Below are 16535 nucleotides of genomic sequence, written 5' to 3'. Positions count from 1 at the left end.
TACTGAAGAATGGGAAAAGAACACAGAGGAGGAAACTCACAGGAAGTGTATTGGGAGAGGAAAGGTACAGTCTGGGATTTGGAAAGCCCTGTACATTGAAGTAAATACAATTGGGTGTTAGTGTACAATTTTTTGATGTTTGTTGCAGTAATTTGTTAGATGTTGTGTTTCAATAATACTATAGATGGGACTTTGAGATTTATCTATAATGTACCTTTAAATTTGAGATCTAACACAATGTTTTCTAAAAATTTTGACAACTCATAAACAGACATATGACTAACCAGGTAGATGATACACTAATAGATCCATGAAGATAGGACATGTGTTTATTATGGTGTCAGTGCCTGCTAGAAGCATGGCAGGTGTTCAGTAATTATTCATTGATTTATGGATGTTATTAGCTAAGGGGTCCTTATTTATACTCAGGGTCACAATCATTTGCTGGCATGGGAGAGAACTGAGGTCCTAAGGGTTGTGGCCTACTCAGGGAACCCAGAAGAGTCAGGGTTAGAATCTAGGTCTTCCAAAATAAATTTATAATTACTACTATCACCCCAGTCTTGCAACAGCAAATTTATGGCTGAGAAGTAAAAAAGAAAAGTAATAGTACTGGTGTTAGGTTATATGTTGTGTATTCTTGTATGTAGTAGACAGGTCAAGCAAATGCTGTGCCCTACTTGCCAAGTCTCATTTTGCTCTTAGTCTTATAGCTCCCTTGGATTATATTACAGTGACAGTATCATCAAATAATTTTCTTAGATTAAAAATTGTGGTGTATTTTTCATTGCAGGTAAACCAAAATAAGAACGAATAATCTGAATCATCATAAAAAGAAAGTGTCATTAAAGGTAATCTTTCTTTTTACTTTTTGAGACCTATGATTTTGACAAAAATTGTAGTGATAGTAAAAGTGTGGCCTAAATGGCTGGCTGTTTCACTCTTTTCTGTATGCAGAAGATTGAATTTTGTCAGGGCCAGAGAACAGGGGCACATTTGCTTTATTTAGCCCACAGGGAAACCGATCACAAGTCCCTAGACATGTATGCAATTTTGAATTTATTTATATTTCATCTTTTGCTAGGTGGCTATAATATACAATAGCAAGATGAATTGAACTAACAAGAGTAAGAAAAATGAGTCATAGTGAAAGTAAAGTGACTACAAGTAGGTTAGTTCATGAAATTCACCTTCTTAAACCCTGCATGCAATATTACCAATACTAAGCTAGACTCATCTTTAAAATTTCTAGCTGTGAGTGAAAAAATAAGCAGTAGGACCAGTCTTAGTTTCTGTGTCACAATGCTGACCAAGAGAAACACAACTGTATGTTATACTGAGGAAAGAGGTAGACACTGTGCACCAAAGTGAAGAATATCTTTGATAAACACAATGAGCTTCATTGAGCTCTATTATAAATTTCCTCAATCTGGGCCTTTAATAGCAATTGAATCACATCAATTCATAGAGGCCACCATGATGTTGTCAGGTAGGTTGCTGTCTTGAATGGTCTAATTTAACTCAGGAACAAATTTTACTACACTTGATCTTAGCCAAAAGGCTGAGAAGCGATCAGGGACAAATTTTAAAGAGTCCAGAGGAGAGACTAGATGGCACATGTTTAGAGTAATCCTCCATAATTATTGTTTTCCACTGAAACTTTTGCTAGGTTTTGAGTAGCAGTGAGTTTGGCCGTATGCCCCAGATAGCAACTGGCATGATGTTCTTTGGCATTGCTGTTCCTGTGCATGGTCACATGCTCTAGCACTCAGCCATACTGCAGTCAAAGTGGAGATCTTAATGCAAAAAATGAGATGCTTGCCTAGGATGCATTCCTGAAGACAAGGTCACACACCATCTTGGGGATGTTGGCTGAGATGAAATTATGCCAACCCAGGTTTTTCTTTAGGTGAGACCTTGGGATTCTGAACAAACAAACAGTTGGGCAATAGAAGCCTCCCAACTACTCCATAAATAATGGCCAGAGCAATTTAATCTTAATATGTTTTAAGTGACTATAATTAAATTCTTATGTTATAAAAAATATTCTTAATAAAATACAATAAAATAAACTTTCTGGTACACGGTCAAATTACAGACAGGGATAGATATGACACCAGTAATTTGAGTGGTGAAACTGACAACTTTTTTTCCATTTTATTTTAAATTAAGATATAATTTATATGCAGTAAGATAGACTACTCTTAGTATACAGTTCTATGAGTTTTGATGAATGCATTCAGGCATGTAACTACCTCACAATCAATACATACAACAGTTCTGTCATCTTAAAAAAAATTCCCCAACCCTCATGGTGGTCAGTCCTTCTTCTTACCCCTTTCAGTCCTGGCACACCTGCCTTCTGTCCCCATAATTTTGCCTTTTCTAGCATGTTATGGAAATGGTATCACAGTATATAATCTTTTGAGATTGGGCCCTTCACTTAGCATAATGCTTTTGAGATTCATTCATTTCATTGCATATATCAGGTGTTTGTTTCTCTTTATTGCTGAATAGTATCCCATGATATGAATGTGCCAGTTTGTTTATCTATTCTGCAGGTAAGGGAAATTTGGGGTTGCTTCTATATTTTGATGATTATGAATAAAGTCACAAAAAGTATTTGTGTGCTGTCTTCGGTGTGAGCAAAAGTTTTCATTTTTCTGGCTGTAAAGTTTGTCATAGAGATTGTTTTTAAAATTAATTACAGTCTATCTTCAAATAATACTATACCACTTACTCTGTAATGTAGGAATCTTCCAACAATGTGTCCCCAATCTTTCTTCCCATCTTTCATGCTAGTTTTGCTACACATTATACTTTTACTTAAGCTATGATCCCACAAAATGCATCTCCTATTTTTGTTTCAGACAATCAACAGACTTCAAAAATATTTGAAATGAGTTTTTTAATTAACTTTGTTTATGCAATTTTTGGTATTTTTAATTTTCTTGTGTAGATTGCAGTTTTTTCTGGTATTTTTTTTATGTGAAGAATTTTCTTTATTCTTTCTTATAATGTAGGTCTGCTAGTAACAAATTCTGTTTCTGTTTATTTGCAGTCTTTATTTCTCCTTTATTTGGTAAGCTATATTCACTGCATGTAGACTTTTATGTTGACAGCTTTTTCCTGTCAATACTTTAAAGATGTCACTCTATTAAGCAGGAATATTTAATACAAAAAACCACATTAATTTGTAAAAGTGGTTAATGACTAAAATGAGAAGAAAAGGATCCTTAGGAATACAGGAGTTGCTACGTGGGACTGAGGAGCATAGCCAAGGGAGCAACAAAAAATTTGGAAGACATTTCCTCCTACAACAATAGATTCCCACCTCATGGGACAGAGTGTGGCTAACAAAGTAGGGATGTTTGTGGGGTTTTGCTTTACTGTAAAAATGCAGGACAAAAAAATTATGGGTTTGGAGTGAAGAAGTAATAAATTTATAATCAGCACATATGCCAAAATAAATGAGAGGCAAAATATACAAGGGGACTTGTCTACATAAACAGCTACAAAACTATATATTGAACAACCTGCCCTGATGCTACAGCAAAGAATCTTTCCTTGCCTCTTCCAGTGTCTGATAGCCCCTGGCTTCACTCAAGCCTCTTCATCTTCATATGGACGTCTCTGTATGTGTCTCTCTCTGAGTACTTTCCTCTTCTTATAAGGATGGCAGTCATTGTACTTACTCAGCTGAATCCAGGATGATTCTGTCTTCAGATCCTTACTGACTTAAATCTGCAAAGATCCTATATCCAAGTGAGGTCACATTCTCAAGTTCTGAGTTGAGACAAATTTTGGGGAACATTTTTCAACCCACCACAATTGTACAAAATTCAATTGCATTTGCACATACTAATAATAAACAATTGGAAAATAAAATTTAGAAAACCATTTATAATCACAATTAATGATAGTTTCAGTAGCAGATATGCAAGTCCTATATCCAAACCTACCAAAAGCTGCTCAGAAAAATTAAAGAAGACCTAAATAAAGGGAGAGGTACATCATATCCTTAGATTGAAAAACTCATTAGGATGGCATCTTTCCCCACATTGATCTATAGATTTAATACAATTTCAATGAGAATTCTGGCAGACTTTCTGGCAGAAATTAACAAGCTGATTCATCAATTTATATAAAGTGAGCAAAGAGGTTGAACAGATAATAAAACAAAATATGAGTGGCCAATATGTACATGTAAGGATGCTCAATGCCTTTATCACAGAAATGCAAATAAAAATCATAATGAGATATTGAAAGACACCTAGAAAAATGGCTGAAATAAAAAATATGATAATATTAAGTGTTGATCAGGATGTGAAGCAACTGATACTTTCATATATTGTCTTTGGGGATGTTAAGTGGTACAACTTAAAAAGCCATTTAAGCAGTTTTTAAAAATTTAAACATACATTCGTCATAGGCCGAGAAATTTCACTCTTAGGTTTTGATGAAAGAAAAATTAAAATATGTTCATATAATAATTTGTGGATAAGAATGTTGAGAGCAATTTTATTCATAAACTCCAAAACGGGAAATCAAACCAAATGTCCCTCATCACGTAAATGGGTAAAGACACTGTAGTACATCCATATAATGAAAAACTACTAAGCAATAACAGTAAGTAAAATATTGGTAACAGATAACAAATGGATCACAAAAACATTAAGTTAAAGAAGTCAGTCATACAGCAATGCCTACAGTATGAATTCCTTTGATTTATTTATTTAGCTTTTATTCATTTTTTTAAAAATTCTTTTTTATGTTTTATTCATTTCTGAGAGAGACAGACAGCATGAGCAGGGGAGGGTCAGAGAGAGAGGGAGATACAGAATCCGAAACAGGCTCCAGACTCTGAGCTAGCTGTCAGCACAGAGCCTGATGCAGGGCTCGACCCCACGAACTGTGAGATCATGACCTGAGCCGAAGTCTGACGCTTAACCGACTGAGCCACCCAGGTGCCCCTAGCATTTATTCATTTTTGAGGGGGGGGGGAGGGAGGAAGGAGCAGAGAGAGAGGGAGACACATAATCTGAAGCAGACTCCAGGCTCTGAGCTGTCAGCACAGAACCTGATGTGGGGCTTGAACTCACTGACGGTGAGATCATGACTTGAGCCGAAGTCGGATGCTTAACCGACTGAGCCACCCAGTTGCCCCTGAATTTCTGTTATATGATAGTCTAGAAGAGGTAAAATTATTCTATAGGGATAGAGAAGTCATGTCAGTGGTTCCTTGGAGTGATCACTTTAATGGTTGGTAGGGTCATGAGGGAATTTTTGGGGGTGATGGTAATTGTCCATAGTCTGTATCAGATGCACATATAGTTATATATATAATAGCCATTTTCATTGTTTCTGTGCACTTTAAAGGAGTACATTTTATTTAATGTAAGTTACATGACTAGTTTATTTTTTAAAAATCCAAACAACGTCAGAATAATTCCCACCTCATGTTGAGAATGAATGCCAGATTGTATGTTTTTCACAAGAGAATGGGTCCTGAGAAGGTGGAGAAAAAGATACTTTAAAAAATGTTTACTTATTTTGAGAGAGAGATTGAGAGAAAGTGCAAACATGGGGGATGGGCAGAGAGAGACAGGGACAGAGGATCTGAAGGGGGCTCTGTGCTGACAGAAGACAGCGTGATGCAGAGCTCGAACTCAGGAGTCATGAGATAATGACATGAGCTGAAGTCAGATGCTTAGCGGGCTGAGCCATGCAGGTGGCCCAGTGAAAAAGACATTTTAAATTCCTAACTGGTGGAGTGTGGCTGGAGGTAAATAGGGCCCCAGCTTGGGTGATGCCTGTTTGAATTTAGTGGCAGTAGGAAAGAAGCTAACAGGCAGGGCCTAACTCCCAACTCTTCCCCTGACCTCAGTTCAAATTTGCTTAAAAGCTTTGAAGCAGAGCAATTGAGTCCTGGTCCACTGTGCCTAAAGCTGGAGCTTCCTACCCTCTGAAACAGTCTGACCTGCTCTCTGCCTGGAGAATGGGGAGGAGCAAGAAGTCAAAGGACAAATGTTTAGCTTCTCCTCTGTGTGGGGCATGGTGCCAGGCACTTATTTGTCATCTCATTGAATTCTTAAAACCTCTCTGGGACGGGTAATATCACATTTTCCTGAGTTTTAGAGAGAAAACAGTGCATGCACTGTCATACAGTGTATAAGTGGCCCAGGCTGGGTCTGAACCACCTTCTGTCTGCCCCCAAAGCCCACCTTGAGTACATAGCATTGAGTGTTATACTCCTTTTCCAGATTGTTTCTTTCTTACACATCACCTTATAATTGTTCACATCTGTGTCCTTAATAGGCTGTGAAGAACTTTTTCATTTACCTCTTATTTTAGGCACCTGAAATGGTTGGCCCTAGGTCAATGCCTGTGAGTGAATTAGTTCACAGGACAGAAAGATCAGAATTGTGCTTTGAATTTCAGATTTACAACTGCAGGGCCGACTGGATATAATATCACCGTGTTCTCATAATAGGGCTTGTAGCAGGGTATTCAAGTCAAGTTGAAATAAAAAAATCAGTAACAAAGGGTAAATTGTTAAAATCTCAAGCTGAGTTATATCTGGTTCAGTTTCAAGTTCTAGAGAATAATGTTTATTAGTTCTTTGATATACTCTAAACTGGCTATTCCACTTGGGGAACAATCAGTGTTTAACTTGTCAGCACGGATATTCTTTGCCGAAGCTAGCCTTAGCTTTGATACCTCTTGATCAGATTATAGCCACGGGTTGTACTTAAACAGGAAACTGCTCAGAAGTAGAAGTAGTAATATGCATTTGTTCTGGTTAGCTCTATTTTTCACTGTGATTCTGTGTTCTAAAGTCTGCAGTAATTATTTAATCCCAGGTAGGGGAGCTCAGCGTGCTGACTTGAATCTATGGAGTCTCGTATCACTTGGGATCTACACACATTGGAAGCACACAAGCATCTATCTTCTGGTGCTTTATTATGCCACCATAGAGGTCAACCAGGGGGCTGGGCTGTGAAGTTGAAACTCTACATTACTTTGGGAAAAAGAGAGGAAATACTTTTCTTAAAATGTCCAGTTGAGCCAACTGTTTTGACCTCTATGTATGAAAGTATGGTTGTGACAGATGCTGTTTGTTTCCTACCAAAATCCTGCCTTGTTTGTTAACAATGTCCTGATTCTATTCAGGCTGCAACTAAATCAGCCCCAGATGAAGCTGATTTGTCTAATTTAATGTGGTAATCTGGTTCCCTTAGCCATTGATTGACCTAAGTGTGAGCATGTGGCTTACCTCTAACCAATGAGAATTCATGGAGAGTCTGCTGGGGGAGGATTTAATGAACTTGCTTTTTCTCCCAGATTAGAGAGTAGGCTCTTGAGCTTGTTGTGGGAAGGTGGCTTTTCCTGCTTGTCTCTTGTTTTGGATGTCATCAACTGAAGCCCATTCCTTGGCTCATGTTCCTTCAGGGAGCCTCTCTACTCACACATCAATCCATGGGATCTACTGCTTGGAGCTGACAGCCAGCATCCTGAGGCTACAAAGAAAAGAGTAAGCAAGTTAGTCTCTGGGACCCAGTGATCTGACATATTTGTGCTGTTGAACCAATCCTAGAACTGCTACTTCAAACTTCTTGTTAAATGAAATGGGATAGGGGGGCCTGCATGGTTCAGTCGGTTAAGTATCTGACTTTGGCTCAGGTTATGATCTCACAGTTCATGGGTTGGATTCCCCCATCGGGCTCTGTGCTGACAGCTCAGCTGGAGCCTGCTTCAGATTCTGTGTCTCTCTCTCTCTGCCCCATCCCTGTTCATGCTGTCTCTGTCTCAAAAACAAATAAAAAACTAAAAATATAATAAAATGGGATAACTTTATTACTTAAACTTCACATGATCAAGTATTTTGTCTCTTGCTGTGGACAGCATTCTCACTATGAATTTAATATAGATAATTGGTTTCCTTTTCTTCCTAACATCTATAAAACAGAACAACCACAAAAAAAAAGAATTAAAAAGTGTCACTGTACTGTTATCTTACAACTGAGTTTCAGTGAAGAGTTAAAGTTTGTTCTTTTAAAGTTTTTTAGTATTCTCAAGAATCTTTAAGAGATGGAGTCAATACAAAGTAATTATCTAATTATGCATTTTTGGGGTGTCTGTTATCACTCAGTGAAGATGTGTTAACATGATGAGGCCTTAAACCACTGTCTATTTTCAATGCTTACATTTAAATATTGCTATTCATGTCCTTACAGTCTAAAGTGACAAGAGAGAATTGAATAATTAAAATCAGGTGTTTCATTTGGTGTTGGCAAGATTTGTGCACGTGTGTCTTTTTTTCAATCAAGGCAATCTTTAATATTGTGAATATACCTTTACTAAGCCCTTACTTCATCTAATACTTGTTTCAGCATTTCTTTTTTTTTTTCCTCTGTTATTTATAAGAAAATGCAGTTGCATTTCAGAGCATTTGGAGACCACTATAAATAATTTGCACCCTGACAAATGCCTGCCCAGTGAACAGAGAGCCAAGCATGTGTGGGGTCAGACCACTCATTACTCGGACTTGCTGGCAGCCCAAGTGCATCTCAAAGTCAGGGGAAACTTTTGTCTCTCCTACTATGTATTCTTCACACAGGACATGGACCTTTTGAATATTCTGAAGATATATTTTTCTGCCTGGTGTAGATGGCCTCCATTGATACCTTAAACCATGGCCAGAAAGCTACACGCCCTTGGTATTGCTATTAAGGCAGAGTTATTTATATAGCAATCCATTCTGGTTTATTTTTCTCCTCTTTGACATGCATGCTGTTTATCCAGGTAGCTGGACTGTTTCTGCAAGATGAGGTATATTTATGAATGCTTCATTACTACAAACAAAAATACCCAGTGCTCTCTCTTGTTTTGGGACAGGGAGTGCCTCTGTATGGGTCCCCAAACCTCCCCAGGATCACTGGTGTATGAGGGAGTCCAAATAGAGTTCACAGTGATTCTGCTTTAATGTTTCTTTGCTCTGGTGTCATTTGGGAAAAGTACCCCCAAAATAATGTGTACTTTAGTCCTACTCTCTGACAAGATAGACTTCTATATCAGTTATGATTTGGAGACATGTGCTTATAGATCTCACATAGGTGAAAAATAACGTTATCACTTTTTCTTAAGAAATAATTTTTTTAATTCAGTAAAAATATCAGAATAATGTCCCATATAAACGTTGTTATATTTTATTTTTAGTCCCTTTTCTTTAAAGAGTAACTTTATTATACTGGCTGTTTGCAATTTGAATATCACTTTTTTTTAATTTTTTTTTTAATTTTTGAGGGAGAGGGTGAGAGATAATGTGAGTAGGGGAGGATCAGAGAGAGAGGGAGATACAGAATCTGAAACAGGCTCCAGACTTTGAGTTGGCAGTCAGCACAGAGTCTGACATGGGGCTCAAACCCACAAACCATGAGTTCATGACCTGAGCCGAAGTCGGATGCTTAACTGACTGAGCCATCCAGGCGCCCCTGAATATCACTCTTGTAATGCTTTCATTGACTTTATAAATATTATATCTTTAAAGTAGGTAGGTAGTCTTTATTTCTGATGTCTAAGAATCTGTAGTGACCACTTTTTCTTAAGGAAGGGCCATCAGTTTCCAAGTGAAGTGGCAATAAAGACTGAGATTATGGGTAAGGATACCCAGTGACCTAAACATGATGAATGATGGCATTTCCAATAAAGTTGGCAAGCTTGTGCTGGTGATTTTTGGAAGGGACATGGAGATTTAGGTTATAGAAGGAATGTATTTATTATAGAATGTAGTAAAATGAGAAAGAAGGTCAAATAGCTAAGAAAATGACTTAATAATTTGTACACATAACTTTATTCTTATAAATAATTGACTTAAAACAACATGTGGAAGGCAGTTGGAATAGAGGCTATTTACTAAGTAGTACAGAAATACTTCAATATTTCAGAAATGGATATGGTCATTCAAATGACTGCCAACTAAATATGTTGCCTTGCTTTCTTGGAGTTAAGTATCCCTCAATGCCAAGGGCTCAGAACTTGATGCCTAACAGAAAGGGTATTGATGCCTCTGTTGTGCCTTTCTTTCTTTTGATTTCTGAGCCGATGAATGTATTGCCCCCATTATTCTATATTTCTGTTAAGCTTCTAGTCATACAAAAATGTGTCTTGTATTTTGTCAAAGTTATTAATTTTTCAAAAAAGCTATTAAGACTGTGTTCAGTAAGTGCTTAAGGTATGTATTCAAAAATACCACAAGAAATGGAGATCTTTGACTGTCTTTTTATTAGGTAGACAATGCTGCTTCTGTGGTATGTGTTTGGGCCAAAAAGATTTCCCAGCTTGGTGTCAACAGCCTGAAGTCTCCTCTTCAGACCACTCCTACTTTGCTTCTGTTCTCACCACTCTACCAATATGGCAGATGACCCAAGACTCTATCTCTAAACCCAGCAGACAATTTGAAATACTCTTGCTTGTACTCCCAGCAGCTTTTGGCCAGTTGACCTTCCACTCATCCTCCAAATACTGTTTTCTTTTGGCTTATGGATACCATGTTCACACTTTCCTGCCTACCTCTGTAATCATTCCTTCTTAGCATTTATCATGTTTCTTCTTCTGTTCTTGGCTTTTAAATTTTTGAAGGGCTTATAAAGTTTTTGCTTCTTTTTCCTCCAGGTGATTCTAACTACTTCCTCATCTTTCAACGTTATATTCTGATATTTCCTGAATTCATAGAGAAGTCTTAGCTTCATATGTTTATACCTGCCTGAGAAATCTTTGTTTAGATAACTCCAGGTAATTTTGATCTTTACATATATATTAAACTGAACTTCTAATCTCTTCATTTTGGATTTACTCTTCTTCCAGTCTTCTGCCTCTCAGTGAATTCCACCAATATCTTTGCATTTCTTCTTGCTAGAAATTAAGCAATCAAGCTCAATGCCAATTTTCCCATAACCGCACATAAATCCATCACCAAGTTTCATTAAGTTTTGTTGCCAAAGTATATCTGGAATCTGACCACTATAGCCACTGCTACCACTGGCCTACTGCAAGCCATAAGCCTCACTCCTTTGCCACTATATGAGCTTCCTATTTGTCTTTCCTCTTGGAATTTGCCAAATTTGAATCCATTCTTCACAAACCAGCCAACGAAATCTGTTTAAAAATAGAAATTGGGTTTTGTAATTCTCTTCTGGGTTACGTTGAGTTTGGCATGGGGTAGACACCAAGGTCCAATTGAAGGAGTGTAGATTTTATTAGGGAAACTCTAATGAGGAAAACAAAACTGAGAAGGGACATGGGGAAGGTTGCAGAGCCATGAGACCAGGAGACAAGACTACTCCAAGAGAAGGAAAGAAGGCTGTGTGTCAACATCCCAGACTTGTCGGTCTAAGGGCATGTGACAGGGCTGTGGAGGAGTCTTGAGACAAAGTAGTTTGTCAAACAGACTTTGCATGTCTACCGCAGTAGGTCACTGGGCTCGGAACAGCATGTGAGAAGGGTGGCCTTGGGGCAAATGCCCCTGTGGATATCAGAATGAAGCAGCTGGGAGCTCCATGCTACTTGTAGAGGGAGAAGTGTAGGTCATATTCTCGTGGCCACTTGTATTAGTTTCCTAGGGCTGCCACAACAAATTACCAAAAACTGGGTGGCTTAACTACAAAAATTTATTCTCTCACAGTTCAGGACGCTAGGAGTCCAAGGTCAAGATGTTGACAAGATTGGGTCCTTCTGGAGGCTCTGAAGGAAAGCTTGTTCCATGCCTTTCTCCTAGCTTCTGGTGGTTGCTGGTAATCTTGTGCATTCTTGGTTTGTGAGTGTGTGATTCTAATCACTGGGGCCATTTTCACACTACCTCTCCCTGTATCTCTGTGCTCTCTCATCTTAAAAGGACAAAAGTCATTGGATTTTAGACCTCACCCTAACACAGTATGATGTCAACTTGACATCTGCAGATATCCTATTTCCAAATAAGTCTTACTCTGAGGTTCAGGGTAGACAGGAATTTCTGCGGGAACCTGTCCAATGCACTGTATTGTCATATCTCCTTAAGTCTTCAACAAATAGAACACAGGTTAAAATGAATGAAATTTAATAAAAATGAGTACTCTATAAAAGTGCAGTTGGGATGGTGTTAGGAAAGGGAATGCTTCCGGTCAGCAGGAACATCAGATAAGAGGATCTGGGAGTCTGAGAGATGGCATGTGAGATTATAAATGGAGTGGAAGAGATGGTTCAAAGTGAAAATCTACAGAACCTAACAATTGACTACATAAGGGAAGTGAGGGAAAGAATGTGTAAATGGTTGATCTGACTGTCAGACAATAGCGAAAGAAGAAAGGAGATGAATAAGAGCAGAGGTCTTTCTGAAACATCTACTTCATCTATTTGCTGCTAAGGATTTGTGGAGGTGGAGGGGCGACTGGGCGGCTCAGTTGATTAGGCAACCGACTTCAGCTCAGGTCATGATCTCACAGTTCCTGGGTCTGAGCCGCTCGTCAGGCTCTGTGCTGACAGCTAGTTCAGAGCCTGGAGCTTGCTTCAGATTCTGTGTCTCCCTCTCTCTCTGACCCTCCCCTGCTCATGCTCTGCCTCTCTCTCTCAGAAATAAATAAAACATTAAAAATATTAAAGATTTTGTGGAGGTGGAAAGGTAGAGGAAATATCTAAGAATAGGTAAAGTGGATTAAGATGAAAGCAGCCGACATCATAACGAAGGAGCTCCAAAGTAAGAAAGGCTGGGGGAATATCATGCATTATGAATCCTATCAGTCTTGGATTAGAGTCTCCCTCTTGTCTAGACCTAGAGATAAGTCTTTTGAATAGTGAAAAGTCATCTCTGCCTTTTGGTTTGAAGCACAAAGCTATGAAAAACAAGGTAAAACCGCAAATGTGAACCAGTCATTAAACTGGGGAAGAGAGTTCAGGGTTGCCATAAAATAGTGACATGGTGTTCCAATTCTTGAAGAGCAAGATCCTTGGGCAGGGATCAGAGACAGTAGAAACACAGGCATTTTAATTCTTTATATTTCTGTGTTAAAGAATATGCAGACTCTGTATAGTATAAGATTTTAAAATAGATTTTGTTAGTAGATTTCAAGTGGAAAAAAAGCTATGTTGCCCTTCATGTGTATATTTTACACAAAGCTGAGCTGTTTGCCAGCATTTTCTTCCACGGTGCTTCTACATTCTCAACCAGAGCAAGGTCTAAATCAGAGTTCTTCGGCCTTGACATTATTGATACTTCATTGTATGTTTGGTGGTGATGGGGACCTGTCCTGTGCATTGTAGAAGAGTTAGCTGCATCCCTGGCCTCTACCCACTAGATTCCCCTCCCCCACAGTTGTGACAGCCAGCATTATCTCCAGACATTAACAAATTTCAAAATCACCTGTGATTGAGAACCACTGGTTTAAACCATGGCTGCCACACGCAAGATACACTCAGTCCGTAGAGTAAGAACTCTTAACATGAAAACATAATTAAAGAAATGTGTTAACCAGGTGACATCAGGTAAAGAGGATTTGATTTAAAAGCTCTGAGCATTGCCAGCTTTGATGATGATGGCTATATTGCAGCCACGGTGCTGTAATTAAACTTGAGAGTTTTCTCACTCAGCTCCCAAGTTTTGGAAGAAAAATACAACAAATTCTGAACCATTTCCTTATCTGCTGGCCATTTGATCCCATTGCAAAACTTTGAGTAGGGAGATTACCTGAGTGTTACTGATGACTACAAATGCATGCATAAGAATTTTCAAATTAGCCTATTTCACATATCATCTTGTTTGTAGTTGGCTAAATGTTTTGGACAAAATCTCTGAAGATTGAGAAGGCCCAGGAAGGTCTTTTGATTTACTCAGCTATTCATGCTCAGTCTCATTAATATAAATGTAATTGATATCTTCTCCTTATCTGCACGGAAGTTCAAATTTTGAAAGCTTTTCTGAGTTGCGTTTGGGATTTCTTGGTGAAATTTGTTGATCCTTCTTTTCCCTAACTAACAGTCTAGTCCCAGCAGGTCTTCTCTCCCTCCATTGTGAGCTCAGTAGAGTTTGCACCCTGCCAAAGCAGGCTTTCTCCTTCCTAATTCTTTAGCTTTTATTTGTAGCTTTTGTTCTGTGGGGATTCTGAACCTACAGTGAATAAAATGTGGCAGATATCAAAACTGCTGACACTCTTTCAAAGCAGACTGAGAAAGCAGCCAAATTTCAGGGTTGTGCTTAATTTGAAAAATTGGTTGGGAAGTCTTGCATGCAGGGAAGCATCTGGGATGTTTGAAAAATGGCATTGGTGTTCCTAGCTGGAGAGCGGAGGCTGTTGACCTGTGTGGACTGGAGCAAGCCTGCAGCTCTGCATTCCAGCACTTAGAAAACATTCCTTCCTCCTTTTTTTTTTTTTTTAAGAGTATGCATCTTGGCTCCTTTTATCCTGTACCTTCCTGTCTCTCTGGACTTTATGGAAAGAGACTAGCTAGAGCAGATCAGATGTGAGGGGACCTGGCACAGGGTGCCCATCGTATATCACACTTCTTCCCCACTACTGTTACAAATGCTCAATGGCAGCCTCAGAAGAATTCTCCTGTAGTGTCACCGGCAGGAGTTTCCTTGACTGTGTAATAATCAGATCTGACCAGATGGTGATGAGTCTGGGAATACTTTCTGAATGGATGCTTTTTAATCATTCCTGCTAGGCTTCCTAACTCTGAGTGGACCAATCAGCTTCAGGCTGTGCAAGTTATAATAAGTCTCACAATTTAGACTAAAAGATTGTTAGCAATTGTAATTTCCCATAGTTCAATGGGAGGGCAATTTTCCCTGTCTGCAGTAATTTTCAGGGACTGAAGTGACAGATTGTGACAGACTGACAGCTGGCATGTAGAAACTTGATGACCTAGGCTTGGATCCTGTCAGTGCCTTTTTATGTAGTTTATAAGAAAGATCACTGCTGGTGGGGTCTCAGGTCTGTGTTTTTCTCCTACAATCTGGGGTCTGAACTTCTGAGTGCCTCAGTTTAATGATCTTGGCTGTTGTGGTCGGTGTTGTGAAACATCACCCAGATCCCTCTTCAGAGTCCTGTACTCATTAGCAGAGTTTTGGGCTGCTAGTAGCTCACAGCTTGATCCCTCTCCAGAAGGGAGCTGCTTCAACCAAGACTTTTTTTTACTCTCCTTCTGTCCCTGAGGAACCCAGATCCAGCAATTGGGTTGGAGTTCAAGGCTCTTTGCCTCAATCCTGGGCATCTCTAAAGGACCATTCTCCACTCCAGAGTTGGGTCAACCAAGGCCTCTTCTCCCTCTACCCAATTCTGCTGCCCTTACTCCATCACAGTAAATACTTCCCAAATGACTTCCTGCATGTAGATCTCCTTCTTTGAATCTGCTTTTTTTTGTTTAATTTTTAAAAGTTTATTCATTTTTGAGACCGAGACAGAGCATGAGCAGGGAAGGGGCAGGGAGAGAGAGACACACAAAACACAGAATCTGAAGAAGCCTCCAGGCTCCGAGCTGACAGCACAGATGCGGGGCTTGAACTCACGGACTGCAAGATCATGACCTGAGCTGAAGTTGGATGCCCAACCGACTGAGCCACCCAGGCACCCCTGAATCTGCTTCTGAAACCCAACTAAAGCAGTCACTTAGGGAAAAAAACAAACAAAACAAAACAAAAAAATCCCCCAAACCAACCAACCAACAAAAAAACCCAGCAGTGTATGTCCTGTACTCTATTGAAAGAGATTTTTCAGTTGTAGCCTAGGAATGATTTACCAGACCATGATACTCTTTCTTTTAATGCTAGAAGTGGTAGAATTTTCCCCCCATCAAATAAAATGGGGAAATCATGTAACAGATATTGAGCATCTTACCCAAGCTGGGTATTGGGCCAGATGCAGGTGACATTAAAATGATAGGGAAAAGATGGTGCAGTTCTGTCCCCCTTTCAAACCTGTAAGGGACTGTGACAAGAGGCAGTGGTGAGATAGGAAGATGGTGCAGGAATACACATGTAGGAGTACGTGCACAAATGACGAAGTGATAGCCTAAAGCTTGCCCTTCCTCCTCCAGACATCTCTGCCTCTCTTCTCTCTCTCCCTGAGCTCTTCAGGATATTGGGGCTTCCTATATTCTCGTAGTTCTTTTATTACCTACAAATATACTTTGCTCTTACTGGTTTTAACTTATCCTAGATTACAAGAAGGCCAATATATGTTCAGTAACTTTTTAGAAATTCTGCTTTGCTGTGGAATGAGTATTGCATTTCATTTCAGTGCAAATGTTCCCTGTGCTTGGATACTTTTATTGTAGTTTGGTAAAACAAAATTTCTTATTTCTTGTTATGTACAGTGTTCAAGTCTTTATGAAAATAGTTGTCTAAATTTTGTGTTTAGGTTTTAAATTGAGTTTGGACATTTGGAAGATGTAATGTTTTTGCAAAATTCTAGTTCTGTTCACATCTGCTTATCATCTATTTTATATCATTAACATGAGTATGTTTTCAGTGGGAGTGAGGCTTAAAAATACTAAAGGCTATTTTG

General features: G+C 38.9%; 1 pseudogene; it reads right to left on the bottom strand.

Moving 5' to 3' along the window:
* Window positions 1-1343: 1343 nt before the first annotated feature.
* On the bottom strand, window positions 1344-1573 carry LOC144233792 (U2 spliceosomal RNA; annotated as a pseudogene).
* Between the last annotated feature and the right edge of the window lie 14962 nt (window positions 1574-16535).

Source organism: Crocuta crocuta, unplaced genomic scaffold, assembly GCF_008692635.1.
Source record: "Crocuta crocuta isolate KB4526 unplaced genomic scaffold, BGI_CrCroc_1.0 scaffold165, whole genome shotgun sequence".
NCBI lineage: Eukaryota > Metazoa > Chordata > Mammalia > Carnivora > Hyaenidae > Crocuta > Crocuta crocuta.
Note: the sequence above shows the minus strand (reverse complement) of the source record. Positions and strands in the feature narration are given on the sequence as shown.